Raw genomic sequence first — 19,605 nt, forward strand, 5'->3', positions numbered from 1 at the left:
AGTCTCAGAATGATAGACAAGCAGGGGCTTCACCTTGCAATCCCCACTGGCGTTGGAACAAAGTGCGAGCATAAGCCTGTCTTTCATAGGCTTATGCCCGGGTAGCTTCTTCTCTTCCTGCGTGATGTACGTCCGATGAGGCATTTTTTTTCCAAAAAAAGGCAAGTCTCATCACAGTTGAAAACTTGCTGAGAACTGTAGCCTTCGTTCATCATCATCTCGTCTAACGTCTTTTTAAAGGCTTCGGCCGCTTTCGTGTCCGAGGTGGCCGCCTCCCCATGCCGCACCACCGAATAGATGCCAGTCCGTTTACAGAATTTCTTGAACCACCCATGCGAAGCCTTGAAGTCTGGGGTTGGCGTTGATGTCCCTTCTCCTCCATCGTTTGGCCTGGGCAATCAAATCGCCGAAAATAGCGCTGGCCTTGTGGCAGATTGCCGTCTCCGTTATCGTATCGCCAGCGATTTCTTTGTCTTTTATCCAGACAAGAAGAAGCCTTTCCATTTCATCGTGCACGTGGGTCCTCTTGCTAGACAAAAGAGTGACGCCCTTGGAAGGTGTAGCTGCTTTGATGACATCCTTCTGCTTAACCCTTTAACACCGACTGGACGTATTTTAGTCGACATTTTTTCTCTCTCGGGTGCCGACTGGACGTATTTTACGTCGACATACAAAAGTTTTTTTAAAAATTCGCAGAAAAATACTTATAGGCCTACCAGCCGAAAACTTTTGAATCACGCGCCTTGGGGGATGCTGGGAGTTCACGGATCAAGGTGTTGTTTTGTTTACAATCGTTACGCAGGTGCGCAAGTGCGAATTTCTTTCTTGCCGCACTAAAAAGTATCGGTGACACATCTCAGAAATTATTTCGTCACTTTGACATAATTTTTGTACCATTTTAAATTAGCCGTTACATGGAGTGTTATATATGAAAATGTGCGCATTGTTATGTAGAATACAACAAAAAAATACTCATGATTGTAGCTTTTATCAGTTTTGAGATATTTTCATATAAATAACGATAAGTGCCAAAATTTCAACCTTCGGTCAACTTTGACTCTACCGAAATGGTCGAAAAACGCAATTGTAAGCTAACACTCTTATATTTTAGTAATATTCAATCATTTACCTTCATTTTGCAACAAACTGGAAGTCTCTACCACAATATTTCGATTTATGGTGAATTTATTAATAACGTTTTCCTTACGTCCGCGCGGTAACTCTTCCGAAAAAAATCATACGTGCGATTGTGGTAATGTTTGCACCATTTTAAATTAGCCGTTACATAAAGTTTTATATATGGAAATGTGCGCAATTTCATGCACAATACAACTAAAAACAACACATGGTTGTAGCTTTTATCAGTTTTGAAATATTTTCATATAAAAAATGATAAGTGACACATTTTCAACCTTTGGTCAACTTTGACTCTAATGAAATGGTCGAAAAACGCAATTGTAAGCTAAAACTCTTATATTCTAGTAATATTCAATCCTTTACCTTAATTTTGCAACAAATTGTAAGTCTCTAGCACAATATTTCGATTTATGGTGAATTTATAAAAAAAAATAACATTTTCCTTACGTCCGCGCGGTAACTCTTCCGAAAAAATCATACGTGGATTGTGGTAATGATTGCACCATTTTAAATTAGCCGTTACATAAAGTTTTATATATGAAAATGTGCGCAATTTCATGTAGAATACAACTAAAAATAATTGAAGGTTGTAGCTTTTCTCATTTTCGAATTATTTGCATATAAATCACGATAAATAGAAAAAAACCACGTTCGGTCAACTTTGACTCTACCGAAATGGTCTAAAAACGCAATGTAAGCTAAAACTCTTACAGTCTAGTAATATTCAGTCATTTATCTTCATCTTGAAACAAATTCGAAGTCTCTAGCACAATATTTAGAATTATGGTGAATTTAAAAAAAAAAACTTTCCTTCCCTGCACGCGCAGATTCTCCCCCGCAAATCTCCGAAATGCGTACGTCGCATTCTCGGAATATTTGCTCCATTTCATAGTTTTATTTATGAAAATGTGCGCAATTTTATGTAGAATAAAACGAAAAATATTTGAATGTTGTAGCTTTTCTAATTTCCGAAATAATTGCATATAAAAAAATATATAAAAAAATTTGACATGCGGTCAACTTTAACTCGTCAGATATGGTCGAAAACTGCAATTGTAAGCTAATACTCTTACAGTATAGTAATATTCAATCATTTTTCTTCATTTTGAAAGAAATTGGAAGTCTCTAGGTTTCTCTGTGTGCTTTTATCGTTTTACAATGTGTTATATACCAAAATGATCGCAATTTAGTGTACATTACAAAAAAAAAATTAACTTGTTACCTTTAACCGTTTTGCGCATAGCACGATTTGAATACAATTATATATGAAATTTTGTTTTCGCGCTATCATATATCGCATTATTTATATATGATAATGATAATTTTTTTAATTTCTGATGGTTGCATACTAAACTTCAGGCAATGACAAAAAAAAGGAGCCAAAAATGAACTCTTAATCTTGAAAACTAAGCGCGCTGTGATTTTTTGAAAAAAATATTTTTTCCGCTTCCGCGCTCACTCCGAGACCGCCTCGGCACACGGAAGACGATTTTTAATATACCCCTTCGGCGTGTAAGGGTTAAGGGGCCGGCCGGAACCCTTATATATGGGAGTATAGGGCGAAAAATGCAAAGTCATGAAAAAATTCATGGATCTTCGTATGGCAATTGAGAATATGTATACGAAATATTTAGTCAAAATTCCTCTTACTTTCGTAGTTACAGGGTAATTAGTTAACGTAACTCAATAAGCCTAAAACATTGATCCGTACAAGAAAATGCAATATTTCTTCTATTATCGTAAATTTTGATAATTGTGCAAAGAAATTGGGAGAAATGGCATCTGTAGACATTCCCCGAGTCGAGAAGGGAGACTTCAGTCAGCTACCAAGTACAACCATGATTCAGTACGAGCACAAACTCCAAGTAGTCTACACATTCGATTTCACCTCTGACATTTGCTTGCTTTTACGTATGTTTCGGCAAGAATATCATCATGCCAATGAGGAAAAGACAAGGAAAACATCTCACTAACATACAGATGAAGAAAAATCGCTCAAGTATTATTACAGAATATCATAATATACGCATAGTTAGAGAAGAGAGGGGAGGGTTGCGTAGTGCCCCATCTTGCCTCAAGCAGTGCCCCAGGCTACGATATATGAGCAAAGGGATCATCATTTATGATTAAATTATGATAAATAAAATAGTTTTGGTTTATTAATACACAAAAAAGAAATATACATTCATAATGATCATTATTTATTAACATTGTCGTTATAAAAATACGAAGAAAAACTTTGAACGCCCGTATCTCAAAACTATACTTATTGACCTTCAAAATCTATCTTCTCACTTAGTTTTAAAGCTATAACATTGGAATTTGGTATATAACTCAGAAAGACATTATAGAACAATCAAATGAAGCCCTTTTTTCCAATTTTTTTCGTCTTTTTTAATAAATTTTTTTCTCCTGATTTATAGGGTTTATTTTTTTACCATATTGAAAAATTCATATCTAGCAAAAAAATGACTTTTAGAAAAAAAACTCCTCATTTGATTGGAGGTCTACATCAGGTCTACATATGGTAGTAATCCTAGGTCTTAATATTAAATATCAAGGGAGGAGATAAAATTTGAAAAATGGTTATTTTTGGGATAAATCGCCCTGGCGTCACAAAACCGAAGGTCAGAGGCGAAAATCATATGCGGTTTGGAGATGTCCCAAGTCACCTTATTAAGTGGTATGAATATCATACCTGTCCTTAAAAAATGGCATTAGCCAGCCGGCCCCCTTTTACCCCGAAAATAACCATATTTAATATTAAGACCTAGGATTACTACCATATACAGACCTGATGTAGACCTCCAATCGAATGAGGAGTTTTTTTTCTAAAAGTCATTTTTTTGCTAGATATGAATTTTTCATTATGGTAAAAAAATAAACCCTATAAATTAGGAAAACAAAATTTATAACAAATAAAGACGAAACAAAAATTGGAAAAAAGGGCTTCATTTGATTGTTCTATAATGTCTTTCTGAGTTATATACCAAATTCCAATGTTATAGCTTTAAAACTAAGTGAGAAGATAGATTTTGAAGGCCAATAACTATAGTTTTGAGATACGGGCGTTCAAAGTTTTTCTTCGTATTTTTATAACGACAATGTTAATAAATAATGATTATTATGAATGTACATTTCTTTTTTGTGTATTAATAAACCAAAACTATTTTATTTAACATAATTTAACTGTCCCTCCTTCACTAATTCCGCTTATTACAGCGAATTTTCTTCTTCTGTATGTTAGCTAGATGTTTTCCTAATATTTTGGCATGATGAAATTCTTGCCGAAACAAAGATAAACAAACGTAAATGCAAGACAATGTCAAGAGGTGAAATTCGAAGTTGTACTCTCTTTTTACAAAGACAATGTTAATTTATCATAAATTAAGATCCCTTTGCTCAAAGATCGTAACCTGGGGGAGTGACGTGTGCAACCCTCCCTCTCTCTCTTCACTAACTACGCTAATATCGCATATATTATGATATTCTGTAATCATATTAGGGCGAATTTTCTTCGTCTTTATGTTAGCGAGATGTTTTCCTTGTCTTTTCCTCATTGGCATGATGAAATTCTTACCGAAACATAGAAAAACATATGTAAAAGCAAGCGAATGTCAGAGAAGAAACTCGAACGTGTAGACTACTTGAAGTCTGTGCTCGCACTGAGTCATGGCATGGTTGAACTTGATCTCATCATACTCCCCTCTGCGACTCACGGAATCACTACAGATGCTATTTCTCACAATTTCTTTGACAATAATTATCAAAATTTACGATAACAGAAGAAATATTGCATTTTCTTGTACGGATGAATGTTTTAGGCTTATTGAGTTATGTTTACTAATTACCCTGTAACTACGAAAGTAAGAGGAATTTTGACGAAATATTTCGTATATGTATTCTCAATTGCCATATGAAGCTCCATGAATTTTTTCATGACCTTGCACTATACCCCCATATATAAGGGTTCCGGCCGGCCCCCTTAAGGATGATGCCTATTGTCGACGGATTTCGGCCGTATTCCTTGGCAATCACACTCAATCCCATACCACCTTCATACTTCTTGATAATCTTCATCTTCGTCTCCAAAGAGAGCATCCTACAACTAAATCACTAACGAATTTACGTTAATAAACTAAATCGTTAGAACGAACGAATACCGCGTGCATACAATACCGATGATGCCGTGAAGTGACCAAAGAAGCACGCCGCTACGTAGATGCATCATGGAGTTCCACGTTAGCCGAGGACATATCGCGCTCAGCTACCAACCCGGTGGTCCGAAGTTCAATTCTCGGCTCGGCCAACGCGGAACCAGAGGAATTCATTACTGGTGATAGAAATTCATTTTTCGATACAATGTGGTTCGGATCTCACAATAAGCTGTAGGTCCCGTTGCTAGGTAACCAATTGGTTCCTAGTCACGTAAAAATATCTAATCCTTTCGGGCCAGCTCTAGGAGAGCTGTAAATCAGCTCAGTGGTCTGGTAAAACTAAGATATACTTAACTTTGATGCATCATGGGAGGGATGCTGACCAATAGGAGAGAAGGATCTCATGGCGGTGACTAGCATTAGGAACTAATGGGAGAGCGGGAGGATGGTGGCGAGTCTACTCAGTTGGCGGCACGCAAGTTTCAAAATTGTTATCGGTGGTCCGGGCGAATCTCGGACTTTACAGCAACAACCTTTCGTATCTTGAGCAATTTTCGTATATAGAGCCATAAAATTTTTCGTATTTGCTTTCATATCTCAAGTTTTTCGTAAGTTGAGCCTTTTGAATATCGAGGTACCACTGTATGTGTATATATATATGTGTATATATATATATATATATTATATATATATATGTGTATATATATATATATGTGTATATATATATATATATATATATATATATATATATATATATATATATATATATATATATATATATATATATATATATATATATATATGTATAGTTGTGTGTGTGTGTGTTTGCCGTACATTGTAAGAATTATTTTCCAATTTCTTTGTAACCATTAGGATGGTGCCATCACTTAATTTTGGATTGATAGTGGATGGTAACTGATACTGCCAGTAATGTCACCTGTTGAAAGTACAAATTATCTTGCTTTCTTCTCCAATAGCTACTTCTCATAAGAAATAAGTCCATCGTTTCCTTTGGAGCCAGACTCCACTCTTTTACCTTCCTCCCCCCATTTTCCCCGCTTGGAAAGCCAGTTTAGACAGTCAGAAGAACTTAAGCTGTGTCTTCCCCATAACTCTGACATTCTCTTGAAACTTATTAGCATTAATATAAACTGCTCTTGCTGCTTTCATAGGGCCATCTGAAAAATAAATTAATGTGGGAGAAATATTTATTTGGTGGGTTTTTAACAGCCCCAGGGCATATTTCATTACATAGGTTTCTGCCATTTCTGGTTTTGTTAATTTATAATGCAAAAAAAATTTCATAAGTCCAAGACATGAAAGTGAACTAACAACTCTTGTCACGGGTGCCTTGTACTCAGAGTGTCGACGAATCATGGAAGTTGATTGTACCACCTCTTTATAATCTTGCATTTCTGGACAACTGTGTTTGTGTGTGTGCTTGACAGAGGGGATGCTGCTTTCTCTCCCATGTGTTTGTAATGTATTATGTATGAATTACAGAAACTGCTGCTTATTTTCTCTTTTATGCTATATACACATATGTGTATATATACATATGTATGTATATATCACAAGTTCTTAGTAATTTGTATTTTTCCTAGCTATACTTACCCCGAAGTACTATCGTAGGAGAATCCTGGATGTCAGTCCGGTACCGACCAGGAAAAACTAGTTATTTCTCCCCTACCTCAGCCTCAGGTTTAAGGTTGTAAGGTGTAAGGTTCAGGTACATACCCCAGGGGTCGAAGATCACAACCTATGACCCGGTCACCAGTCATTTCCACGCCTCTAAGAATCCTGCCCTCAGATACATGGGGAAGGTAGGGAGGGCTTAAAAATTCAGTAGTTTGGGGTAAGTATAGCTAGGAAAAATACAAATTACTAAGAATTTGTGATTTGTTCCGACACCGAATACTTATCCCAATACTTACCCTGTACTACTATCGCAGGAGACTTAATCCTTAGGAGGCAGGAGTATCAAGGGAAGGGAAAGCCTGGTCGAAGGCTCAGAGGGCGTCTGCCTAGAGGAGGAACATCTCCGCTGGTTAAGGCGGATGTGAGGTCTGTATGAGGGGGAAACCAGTACCTGGCCCAAAGGTGTGGAAGGAATAACTCCACCGTAATATGTAAGGCAATGGTTTGTATTTCACACGATGTGCACCCTCAAGGTCTTACCTGTCCAGATGAGGGACCCTGACAAATACGCCGAAGGCCCAGGAAGTAAAATGGAGGGAGGGGGGGAGGGAAGGAAGGATGTTCACACTTCACACACCCCGACTTGAACTCATGAATTCCCCATGGTGGGGCTAGATTTTCTGTTGGCCTGCCACCACAGGCCCGATCTTGAGTGAGTCGAGGGACCTCCTGGTGCAGTCTTTGAGGTAACGGGCCGTAAAGGTGGACTGCCTGTTCCATACCCCGGCCCGGAGAACATGACTGATCGCTAAGTTCCTGGAGAAAGACAGTGACGTGCCTATACCCCTGATGTCATGGGGTTTAGCCCCCAGTGGAGGGGGAAGACCTGCTCCCTTGTAGTCACTCTTGATGGTCTCCCAAAGCCAGATGGTATTCTTCGATACTGCCTTCTTGACCCGGCCGGTAGTCACAAAAAGGTTCTGAATCTCAGGGCGCAACCGTTCCGTCCTGCTAAGGTACTTCCTCACCTGCCTGGACCGGGCACAGGAGGAGGTCCCTGGGCTCCTCTGACTTTGGTAAGGTCGGAATGGAGTATTCTATGAACCTGCCGCTTACCACCGACGGGTTCTGGGTTTTGGCCACGAAGGAAGGTATGAACCGGAAGGTGAGGTCTTTCCACCCCCTCGAGTGGGAAACTGCGTAGGAAAGGCCATGGAGCTCTCCCACCCTTTTGGAGGAGGCTAAGGCTAACAGGAACACCGTCTTGAGAGTGAGCTCTCTGTCTACGATGTCCTTGAGGGACTCAAAAGGGGGCTTAAGGAACTGGTCACACTTGTTTAAAGCCCTTAATGAACATTGTGAGGTCCCTGGAGCTTCCCAGGTCCATGCCCTCCAGGTAGAAGACCTGGCTCAGCACTGCTCTGACTCCCTTAACAGCCGCTATGGAAAGCCCCTTGTCCATCCTCAGGTGGACCAGGAACTCAGCTACGTGAGGAATCTTAGCTCATAGGGGTTGTAAGCCCCACACCAGGTCCTGAACAACTTCCACTCGGCCTGGTAGAATGCCGCGGATGACTTCCTAAGGCACCCTGACTATGGTAGGCCATCCTCTGGGAGAAGCCTCTCTTGCTCAGGAGGGGCTCGATAGCCTCCCCCCCTTGAAGGGAGAGGGCATCTAGGCCCTCGTGGTACCTCTCGAAGTGGGGATGCCTTAGAAGGTCCAGCCTGCGGGGAAGCTCACAGGGGCCCAGGACTGTCAGCTCTAGGAGGTTTGGGAACCAGTCTTTGCCTGGCCACAGGGGGCCACTAGGGTCATGAAGGTGCCCTTGGAGGCACAAAGCCGATTGATGACCTGTCTGAGGACCCCGAAGGGTGGGAACGCGTAGAGATCCAGGCCGTCCAAGGGGTGTTGAAATGTGTCCTCCCAAACTGCTGCCGGATCGAGGACCAAGGAGCAGAAGACTGGAAGCTTGTTGTTGAGGCTTATCGCAAACAGGTCCATGGAGGGGGATCCCCACATCCTGATCAACTCGGCCGCTACCACTGGGTGTAAGGACCATTCCGCCCTAAGAACCTGGCCCTGCCTGCTGAGCATGTCGGCAATCATGTTTTTCTTCCCCAGGATGAACCTCGCTGTTAGGGCGGCCCTACACTTTCTGCCGACTTTAAGATGGTTTCCACCAGGCCACACAGGTAGCGCGACCACAGTTAGAGAGGGAGTGGGGCCTAAGGAGGAGGAGGAAGAATGTACACCCCCTTCCCTGCACAAAGCCTCCGCTCCGCTCCACGCCTCTCCTACAGGAGACCCTGTTCGAGTCCCAAAGACCCTGAGGAGGAATAATCCTTGGGAGAAGGGGGCCTCACCTTGCCCCTCCTCTTATTGCTCTCGATCTGGGAGGAGAGGGCCTGGCGCTCGGGCCGGGATCCGACATCCCGGAAGGAGCGGGGGGCAGCCCCCAGCCCTGAGAATCGTCCTCCCTCAAAGGCGAGCTGAACAGGGTATGAGGGGGGTTGGACGAAGACCGGGACCGGATCCCTGAAGACTACATCGGCTCCTGCTATTTCCTGTGGCAGCCCAAAACTTGCGGGAAGTGATAGGGAGCCCAGACGAGGTGGACGACATACCAACGGCCACCCGGCTGACGCAGATGGAACACCCGACTCCAAGACTGTGCGCACCGTAGCGGTATGAGTTACACTCGCCAAGCGGAGTGCATCTGAAACCCCTCGACCGACGGAGGACCCCAAAGCTTGAAGCAGGACCACACCATGTTCAGGGGGCCACCGTCCTCAAGCGGTGCAACCTGTACGGGAGACAGAAAAGACTGGACGTCTGATCGCAATGCATCTTGGGCCAGTAGTCCCGACTCAGGGCCATGTGAACCCCCAATTCCCTGGATAGGGGGAGATACATGTCCTGGGCGGGTATCCAGTAGCCGTCCCTGAGCACTCATACTGACCAGGGGACGACCCCACGAGCCTCCCCGCTCCGCCAATGATTTGAGAGGTAACCCCCCCCCCACCTGAGGAGGAATTGGATGAAGGGGGGCCTCTCACCCTACTTCCTCCTAGGGAGGCTGAAGACCTGGGTCTGTAGGAGGGGCAATATGACAAGGGGGCACCCCCCCCCCCAGGAGACGACTGAGTCCTTTGTCCTACCGAACCCTCCAGAGGCTGGTTCCCAGTCATCGTACATCCTCTGCTGTTGTCTAGGTTGGGGAGCATCCGGAGCCCTAGCCTATGCTGGGCACCTGAAGGAGGAGGCCTGTAGATGAAGGGGTCATGGCTGGCCTATTGTCAGCGCTTCTGGGACTCCACCATAATCGGGGTGTACCTCAGGTGGCTAGCTTCCCTGTCCAGATGTCGTCTAGGCCAACTGGCTAGCCTGGCAACCTCTGGCAGAGGACCCAGCCAGTCCATGGGTGACCACCTGAGAAGTCAAGGAACCATTGATTCTCCACCAAACAGGACCAGTTCCTTGAGAAGGGCCAACTCGATCCCGTTCTTCAAGTTGGTCAGTGGCGAATCTGGCTACCGCCCTGGCACGTAGGTTGAGCCAGTCGGCTGCCTGGAGCAGCCCACACCGTGGTCTCCATCTATGGCCACATGCTCTTGAGAAGGTGACTGAACCCGCCAAGAGTCTCTACCCCCGAAAAGACCGGGGTGAGGAGGGAGATGTTATCCTCCAAGGACTGGAGGTAGAAGGGAGAGCCCTCCAGGGTGAAGAATCTCCCCTGTTTGGCCTTAGCTACTGGAAGGAGCTTGAGGGAACCATGAGGCCGCAGGGCATTCCTGGACCCAAATGTTACCTGGCCCACTTGGGCAAGGGCGTGAGCCTCACTCCTCATTGGGAGAAGGGGCCCCCGGAAGGCTTGTCCTCCTTCAAGCCCCCGTTAGGAACTCTACCAAGGAGGGTCTCTAGGCGCCTTGCCCCTCCCAAGGTGTTGGAGGCCGCCCTGGACAACTGACTCACCCTCACCGCCCTTTAAAGACCGAGCAGGCCCCACCATGGGAGGTGGGGTGTGCTCTGGAGTGGCCAGACATCTCACTCCAGAGGCTACTGGCGGAAGTGGGAGCCTTGATGGAAGCGGGGTCGCATGCCGTACTAGCACAGCCGTCATGGGAGTCCAACCAGGGGAGCGAAGCGTACCGTCATCAATGGCATGCCCCTGTCACGTTGGCTACCGCACTTATCCCGACCTCTCCATTCAAGGCAAAGATGGGAGAGCCCCGCCTGGGGAGCGTGGAGACAGAGCGCTCCGCTCTGAACACGCATCAGGCGGGAACCGAGGCTAAAAACAGGAGGAAGTCTGTCTGGTCCGTGAGGGGGCTGCTTGTGCCACTGGAAAGACCAGGTGCCGAGCAGAGCACTCCATGTGCGGAGTCACCGCGAGCTGCAGGCTCAGCAGCCAACCTTCGAGACCAGATGGTTGGGGAGCGGTGGTGCCTGTGGCGAGAACCGTCCCGGTGGCAGCCGGTCCTACTCCGACTCCTGTGGTCGCGTCGCAGCTACGACGAGAAGATCTGGACTGGTGGTCTGGGGATAAGGAGTAAGAACGACCTAGACTCCTCCCACAACGCCTCCTCTGGGACCTACAGCTTCTCCTATGAGAGGACCTGTATGACGAATCTGACGACGACCTGTCCTTCGACGAGTGACCCCTCCTCTTCTCTCTCCTGCGACGGGTCCTTGCCCAGGGTGAGTGGGCGGGGAGGTCGGGACGATCCACATGGGAGAGAGGGGGGGAGCATCTTCCAGAGAGCCTGTTCTACCTGAGAGACCCGCGGACCCGGCTGGGGGAAAGGAGAGGCCCCAGAACTTAAACACCTCCTCCCTCAGGGGGGGACCTGCCCAGGGTATGAGGGGTCCCGGACCACAGTCCGCGGTAAGCCCCGACGACTCCGTTGGCTCCCAATGTCTACCAGGGGGACCCCCACCTCCGGAGAGGATAGGCCTACAGGGACACTGGGGAGACTGAGCTGCGTGCTCCGCTCCGGAGCGGGGCACTCCGCAACTGGACGAAAAACCTTAGATGTGTGCAGCGCCGCCCCCAGGGCCTCCATCGACAGGGTGCCCCCACAGACCACCACGCGCCCAACACTTGCAGGAACGCGGCATTGCCGGGACGGTACAACCTGCTGAGGTAAAGAGATGTACTCCTCGGGCCCCTACATTGGGGGGGGGGCCTGCCAACGGACTCACCTAGGTCCCCTCGCTGGGAGGGGACAGGAAAAATCCTGACAATCTGCCGGAGACTCCTGAAGGGGCATCAGCGAAGGAGAAGGGCCTCCCGGGCCATGGCTACCACTTCTGCTGTGAGGGGCCTCCAATGTGGTCTTCTTGGAGGGAGATCTCGGTTTCTTCTTCCTTTCATAGAGGCGAGATCCCATTGGCATTCGCCACAAATGGCCTTCCTAGAACAAGCTGACCCTGACACTTGTTACACAAAGTGTGGGGATCAATCTTCATGGGCAACAGAAAAGCCCCACAAGCCCTACCCTTAGGACCAGGGCAATGCCGCTGCGAAAACACCATAGTAAAAACACACACACAGGAAAACACACTATATACACAAGGAAGGGACAAACAAAGGGAAATCGGGCCGGTGCCGGACGACAAGCTGGAGCGTGTGACTGATACAGCGACCATGAAAGGACTGGTGACCACATCATAGGTCGTGGTCTTCGACCCCTGGGGCACGTACCTGGCTGAGGTAGGGGGAGGAATAACTAGTTTTTTCTGGTCGGTACTGGACTGACATCCAGCATTCTCCCACGACAGTTGTTCGGGGTAAGTATACAGCACCAGAACAAATATATATATATATATATATATATATATATATATATATATATATATATATATATATTTGTTCTGATGCTGTATACTTACCCCGAACTACTATCGTGGGTGAATATATATATATATATATATATATATATGTATAGTATCTAATAAGTATATATATCATTATACTAACTTACATACATAAATACATCATACATACATACATATATATATATATATACTATATATTATATTATATATATATATTTATATATATCATACATACAATCATGCATACATACATACTACATACATACATATATATTATATATATATATATATATATATATATATATATATCTATACATACATATATACATAGTATATATATATATATATATATAGATATATATATATATAATTATATATACACACACGCACACAAAAGTATATATAAGTCACAAAAGGAAAGTGAAACACTGCTAGCTGCAAGATCTTTCGACTCAACGTCCTTTACTTAGCTTATACCTTTATTTATGCATTTATCACATTCCAAACTTTCGTAATTCAATCATACATAGTTTGTGTGTAACGTAGAAGAGAAAAATGAGCATCAGTTTTCGCAATTCATAATACATTAAGAACATGTGTACAAAAGCATCATCCCCTCTCTGCGTCAAACTTATACACACTTGTCAATCTATCTGTAATAAGTAAACGCGAGAAATGCAGGATTGTGAAGAGGTGGTGCAATCAAATTCGATGATTTGCTGACACTCTCCGAGTACAACGCACCCCTGTGAAGAGCGTGTTGGTTTCAATCTCGTGTCTTAGACTTCTGAATTTTTATAGTGACAAATTAATAAAACCAGAAATGGCAGCAACTTATGTAATGACATATATTCTGAAACTTGAAAAACCACTTAAAATAGTGCGAGGGTGAGCACGTAACTCCGACGTATATATACCGTATGTGTAACGTTGTGCGTTATAGACTCACGTCAACCTCATGTTATCGCCACGCACTGCGGGGGTTAAACCCCAGCTATAAAATGTTCGAGCGGCTTATGTGTAGACTTTGTGTTGTAGTTAATTTAATAAAAGATATTTCCATATTGACATATTTCTCTCACCAAAACTTAGTAATTGCAAGAAGTAGAGTGTCAGATATGTTATTGGATAAATATGCTTATTAAAGACTTACAATAATACATGCCACAAACATTACAAACATACAGTAAATATACGTCTTACAATATTATTTATGTACTATTTTACAGTTTATTTAACATTGATTCTTTTCTGATATGTTAATTCTATATTTTTGAAATTATCTTCACTTTGATAGTTGTTACATAATTCATATCCTAGACCTATACAACGAAACCAAGACCCAGTGCATGTCGCTGCTTCCGAGATCGCTTAAGCATATTGGAGAACCACAAAATATTCCTCGGAAAACAACGGCTGGAATTCGGGCACGAATTTCCGTACTTGGGTCACATTATCACGGACGACCTAAAAGATACGGTAAGACGTAGAACAGAGGCGTCGTAAACAATGCGCAACTGGCAACGTGATTGCATGGTTTGCCTTCTGTCACCAAGACTTGAAAATGCTGCTCTTCCGCTCGTATTGCTACAGTATCTATAGGTGCTCCCTGTGGACGAACTGCACCAGAAAGACCATGAAACGTATCACTGTTGTTCACAGTGACATTTTGAGACGCTCACAAACACTCCTTGCTACCACTCCGCCACACAGATGTTCACAGAAAACCACCTGGACAATTTAAAAATCATTGTAAGGCGAACAATGTCCAGCCTGATCACCCGACTAAGAAACAGCAGCGATTTGCTCATACAAAGCACCCTAAGTAGTGAGGCAAGAAAAGATCTAAATTGTGGGGAAGATGGGGAAATTAGGGGTTTGTTCCCTAAATGACTTATCTCTTGTTTTTGCAAAATGTCATTTGCAGAATCTGTCATTATTATTGTATTGCTATGATCATTGTTATTACTGGTATTTTCCTTTTTTCTTTATTAATGTGATTTTAATCAATATAGTTTTTACAATCAATTATTTAACTATTCTCAATCTTAGTGCGGTTATGACCATTATTTTGATTACCATCTTTTATACTACCTCAGCAAGTATGGATATTGCCGAGTAATCTTTTTTTTATCATGTTATCTTATGTATCTAGATTGTATGTTATTTCTATTCTTTGTATAATTCCATGTATGTATATATATATATATATATATATATATATCTATATGTATATATATATATATGGCCTTGACTTGATAATAAAAATTATTATTATTATTATTATTATTATTATTATTATGTTGAGATAGTCTTTTCGGGTTAATTTTTTATATGTAGTTAATTTAAAGAAAATTTTCAATTTCATGATATATTCTTATCTACTTAGTAATTGGAAGGAGTAGACACACACACACACACACACACACACACACACACACACATATATATATATATATATATATATATATATATATATATATATATATATAGTATAGATATATTTTGTGTGTGTGTGAAGGTGTCTTTGTTGGTGATTTAAAGATTGTTAAACCAGATTTGGGACTTGGACACGGGCCAAGTAGTGCCATACCGAATCTGTATTTTGATCCACTTCATGATAATTTGCAGAAAATGCTATTATTAAGATTTCCCACGATTTTTGCTGTCTCATCGTCAGAGTTATTCATTTCCTCCTTTTCTGCCTTTTCTTTTGTTATGAGCATTTTTGTTTGTCTAAATGATGGCATTTTAAAATTTATGTTTATTCGAACTCTGGTACGGAACTGAACATTCTTGTTACAAAGTTAGACTAGTCAAATTTATTCCAACGGTTGACTCGAACTGATTTATCTTTGTTTGATGCATGCCAGCGAAACGTTTGTGGCAGTAAAATCAGGTCGAGAGTTAAGAGTGTTGTCTTTGTTTCAGTGATACGCACCGTTTTTCGTGTTTATATCTCATTCTTGCTTATAAGATTAGTTCATAGTTGGCTTTCACGTTGCAAACTTTTTCAGCAAAAGAGAAAAAAGTACCAAAGCATTTCCCATATTAATTACAAGAATGTAAAAGGTATTTATTATTGTCAAGGTTTCGTTCTCTACCCAGCCATTCGAACCCTTCCTCCCGTCCTCCGATGTAAAAGGGATCTTTATTTACTAACCCGCAACTCTGGGTAAAGGGATTCCAGTGTTCCGTTGTATTTAGCCGTTTTTTTGTTCTATTATGGTCATGAAGGTTTACTCACAACGTATACCGAGACCGTATGGAAATTACTTACTGCAAATTGTAAATGACTGAAAGCAAATTCTCTGGAAATGACGTAAAATCTGTTGGCCACCGGTAATCGATTTGGCTCGACTTTGGCAAGCTCTGGCATCTTTCTCCTCACTTTGTCCTTGTTGGAGTGATGGCGCTTGCACTTGGACACACACGGATAATTCCAAAGAAACAACCGGATTTAGAGATATGTTCCAAAGGCAAAAATGAATATATGGTCATCGTCTCAGAGCTTAGCTGTAAAAGCACACGTCTTGGATTAACACTGGGCTCTTAAGGGCCTATACAAATCACGCAGGCCTGGTAAAAGGAACATTTTCTTGTTAAGGACAAATCCCACCCGGTACCGTTCGTTTCAACCCCGTTAAAGGAAACTCAATGATTTCCAGACCTGAATGGCCACCTTCGGACCTCAGATTGAATAAGATGTACCAAGAAAAGGTGAAAGATATTAAAAAGACCCCATTGAAAGCCTCACCTGTTACGCTGCTATAAATTTCCACACACCTCGTGCATCGATCAAAAATATTACACCACATCACTATTCTACTTGCTTCCTTCCATATTATATATTTTTCTGATCCACAGGCACTTCATAAACAAAGCGATAAATGGAAGGAGCCCATAATCGCCCACAACACCGTTAAAGCAGGAGAATAAATACTGGTAAACACAGCAGCACCCACACCTAAGTGAGATTCGTGGGAACTGAGCTTTTGAAATGTTTGGGCGCCTTGGCAACCCCTTCCCCTACCCCTGATGGTTCTCCCGAGTAACCATAATGATTTCATACACGTTCATTTTTAGTATTAATGGCGTATGAATGTTCTTTCACGTTTCAGTTAACTGGTATACCAAGAATATTAACAGCGTAATATGTCGATATGCATTTGAGATTAAATAAAAAACAGTTTAACGAAAAATGGGAGTTAAATTGATGATACGAAGAAACTTAAAGAAATCGTTACAATATACTTGTACTACGGTCTTTAAATCTTGTTAAAGAGAACAGATCGTCATCACCGCCTCCGACGTCGCTTGACGCCAAAAGCCCCGGAGAGTCTTTCCTGTCCTTTATCGTTCACAAGGTTTATGCAGCTGACTGAAGAGATTTAGTACATCTATTTATAGAGATGAGATTCAAAATAAATCTAAAGAAAAACCGAAGCTATGAGAGAGAATATAATATTATAGTATTCGCACGTTGGGATGAAATAATATTTGATTGAGAAAGGATTAATTAAAACAGGAAAACAAACAATGATTACGCTGAATAAAGAGCTCATGGCACCACAGGGCTGGTTTATTCTGACAGTAACAGAAGTGTAACAGGCCAGCAAAAGTTTTAAGTATTAAATGGTGCAAATATTTTTATGAAATTGATTTGGAAATAACTTCCACAACAGCTGTGACACGATTTGTAGGCCGTTGATGGCCTCATATGACCGTTTCTCGTTTTTATAAATTATTACACTTTCCAGCTAAATATAAGCATCCTTTTCCAAATTTTTTGAAAAATTTACATTCATTATATACTCTCCAATAATCATATATTATACTTGTCAGGCTTTCAGCCACTATGCCTATAATGGTCTGTATTATCACAATTTTCTTGTTCCAGCGCTAGGACTGTAGCCCTACCGCCATGCAATCATCAGTACTTACCGTAGGTCATTTTCAAGCGAGTTTTCCTGTTGTAGTTCCAATTATGGCAACTATTTCCCAAAGTTGTTCTTCCAAAGCAAGCTACTGTCATTTCCATGACAGGTCATGGTAGGGGGACAATGGGTTGGATGCTCAAAGGAGATGGAAGGAGATACAGTGAAAGTAAGATAAAGTATAGCACACCAAGTGGGTCACATGGAAGGTATCAAATAACTATTCAACGAGTATTTGATCAGTAAAATAGGAAAATTTAACAAAAAGAAAACTTATAATATTACTTTTACATAAATGACTGCAAGAAAATCAATCTGTAAGATCAATAAACATGGCTAATAACCAGACCTTATCATTTTATATTTATAAGAGATCCCTTCTGTGTGCCATTTCTTTGAATATGCGATAATTTCGCTGTTGTTGATTGTGATATCCTTTTCAACTGCTAGCTACAAAAGATCATTTAAAAATCGAAAACTAAAATATCACGTGCAGCTCAAGAACTTAATTGGACACATTATGCAACAAATGAAATGAAACACAAGCTGTATGTGTCTCATTCAGATGGTTAATGGCCACCTACAATGAATCATACATGTACCTGTACCTGTACCGTTTGGCGTTCCACTCCACATTACTGTTCCCATTTTCCTCTCCAAATCTATTAATTTACTCGACTCGCTTGGTCCACTGTCTCTCTCCCTCTTTTTGTTATTACATTTTTATAGCTAAAAATAAAAAAGGAGTCAAAGCCTTAATGCAGAGGCAATACGAGTTAAATAACTAGGAAAGGTTACCTGGCCTGTTGTCAGTCTAGCTCAGCTGAGCTTGCCTTGGCCCCAGTGTTACCAGACAGTGAGACATATAGTCAGCTGATCTTTGGTGACCCAGTGTTGCCCAAGATATAATACCCATTTCTACAAGCTCCTGTTATTATTATTATTATTATTATTATTATTATTATTATACAAATAATAATTAATAATAATAATAATAATAATAATTATTATTATTATTATTATTATCATTGACACAGATAGGCGGCGGGCCTATAATACATCCCTCTCAAAAGGGCACTTTTAATACAGTAGCAAAAGGGGCAGGTGCTTGGGCACCCCTAGCACCCCCCCTCTGCACGTCCCTGAGAATAAGTATAGCACACCAAGTGGGTCACATGGAAGGTATCAAATAACTATTCAACGAGTATTTGATCATTGTAGCGAGGCTTCCTAAATGTAAATAAGTCGGTAATCCTGTCTTTAAGGTCAGTCTTAAACATTTTACATATACAAGGGTCCAAACAATACAAGCCAGTGCTAAGGTTAAATATAAATTGGAAGTAAGTTGTGAAGTGACGGATTCAAAAAACTCCCGGCTGGGGTGATTGGAAGGACTCGCTGCGACAAGAAATTAACGTAAAGCTTCTTAGGATTACAGATGCCCTGAAAAAGAAACTGGACGGAAAACTAAAAAATCTTATTGATAACAACGATCGGACTAATAGTGCATGTCATGGTTGTGTTGTAAACTTATCAAGTAAGCAAGTAAATGAAAATGTGAGTGCCCTTGGACATGATTTATCTTTAAATCGAAGAGACCCTCTACTTTAACCATTGCTTCATCCTCAAATAAACTCGAAACATTGTGATCCTCAAAATCATGTTGACATAATTAAAGGTGTTGTTAATGGAGTTGCCAGTGTTAGTCAAGAAAGTAACTTCCCTGCTCGTTATAAGAAAAGTATGACTGATCTTAAAAAAGACAATACAGTCCACATCACAAAGCTGATAAGTCAAATAGTATCATAATTTAAGATAACGCCGACAACATATCACGTGCGCAATGCCTACTGGATGATGATACGATTTACAAAAACTCAAGAAAAAAAAATCCCCT

The 19,605-nt window shown here is 41.9% G+C and overlaps 1 protein-coding gene across 2 annotated transcripts in view; it reads right to left on the reverse strand.

Moving 5' to 3' along the window:
- LOC135219584 (uncharacterized) overlaps positions 1–16,773 on the reverse strand; it is a 30,708-nt gene extending 13,935 nt beyond the window's left edge. The window contains exon 1 of one of the 2 annotated variants that reach the window (XM_064256470.1): positions 16,529–16,773. The gene's annotated coding sequence lies outside the window, so the exon portion shown is untranslated. Of the gene's footprint in view, positions 1–16,051; positions 16,416–16,528 lie in introns of those variants that run through there. The other variant, XM_064256471.1, reaches the window with a different exon arrangement.
- Between the last annotated feature and the right edge of the window lie 2,832 nt (positions 16,774–19,605).

The sequence above is a fragment of the Macrobrachium nipponense genome, chromosome 1 (genome assembly GCF_015104395.2).
Source record: "Macrobrachium nipponense isolate FS-2020 chromosome 1, ASM1510439v2, whole genome shotgun sequence".
Taxonomy (NCBI): Eukaryota; Metazoa; Arthropoda; class Malacostraca; order Decapoda; family Palaemonidae; genus Macrobrachium; species Macrobrachium nipponense.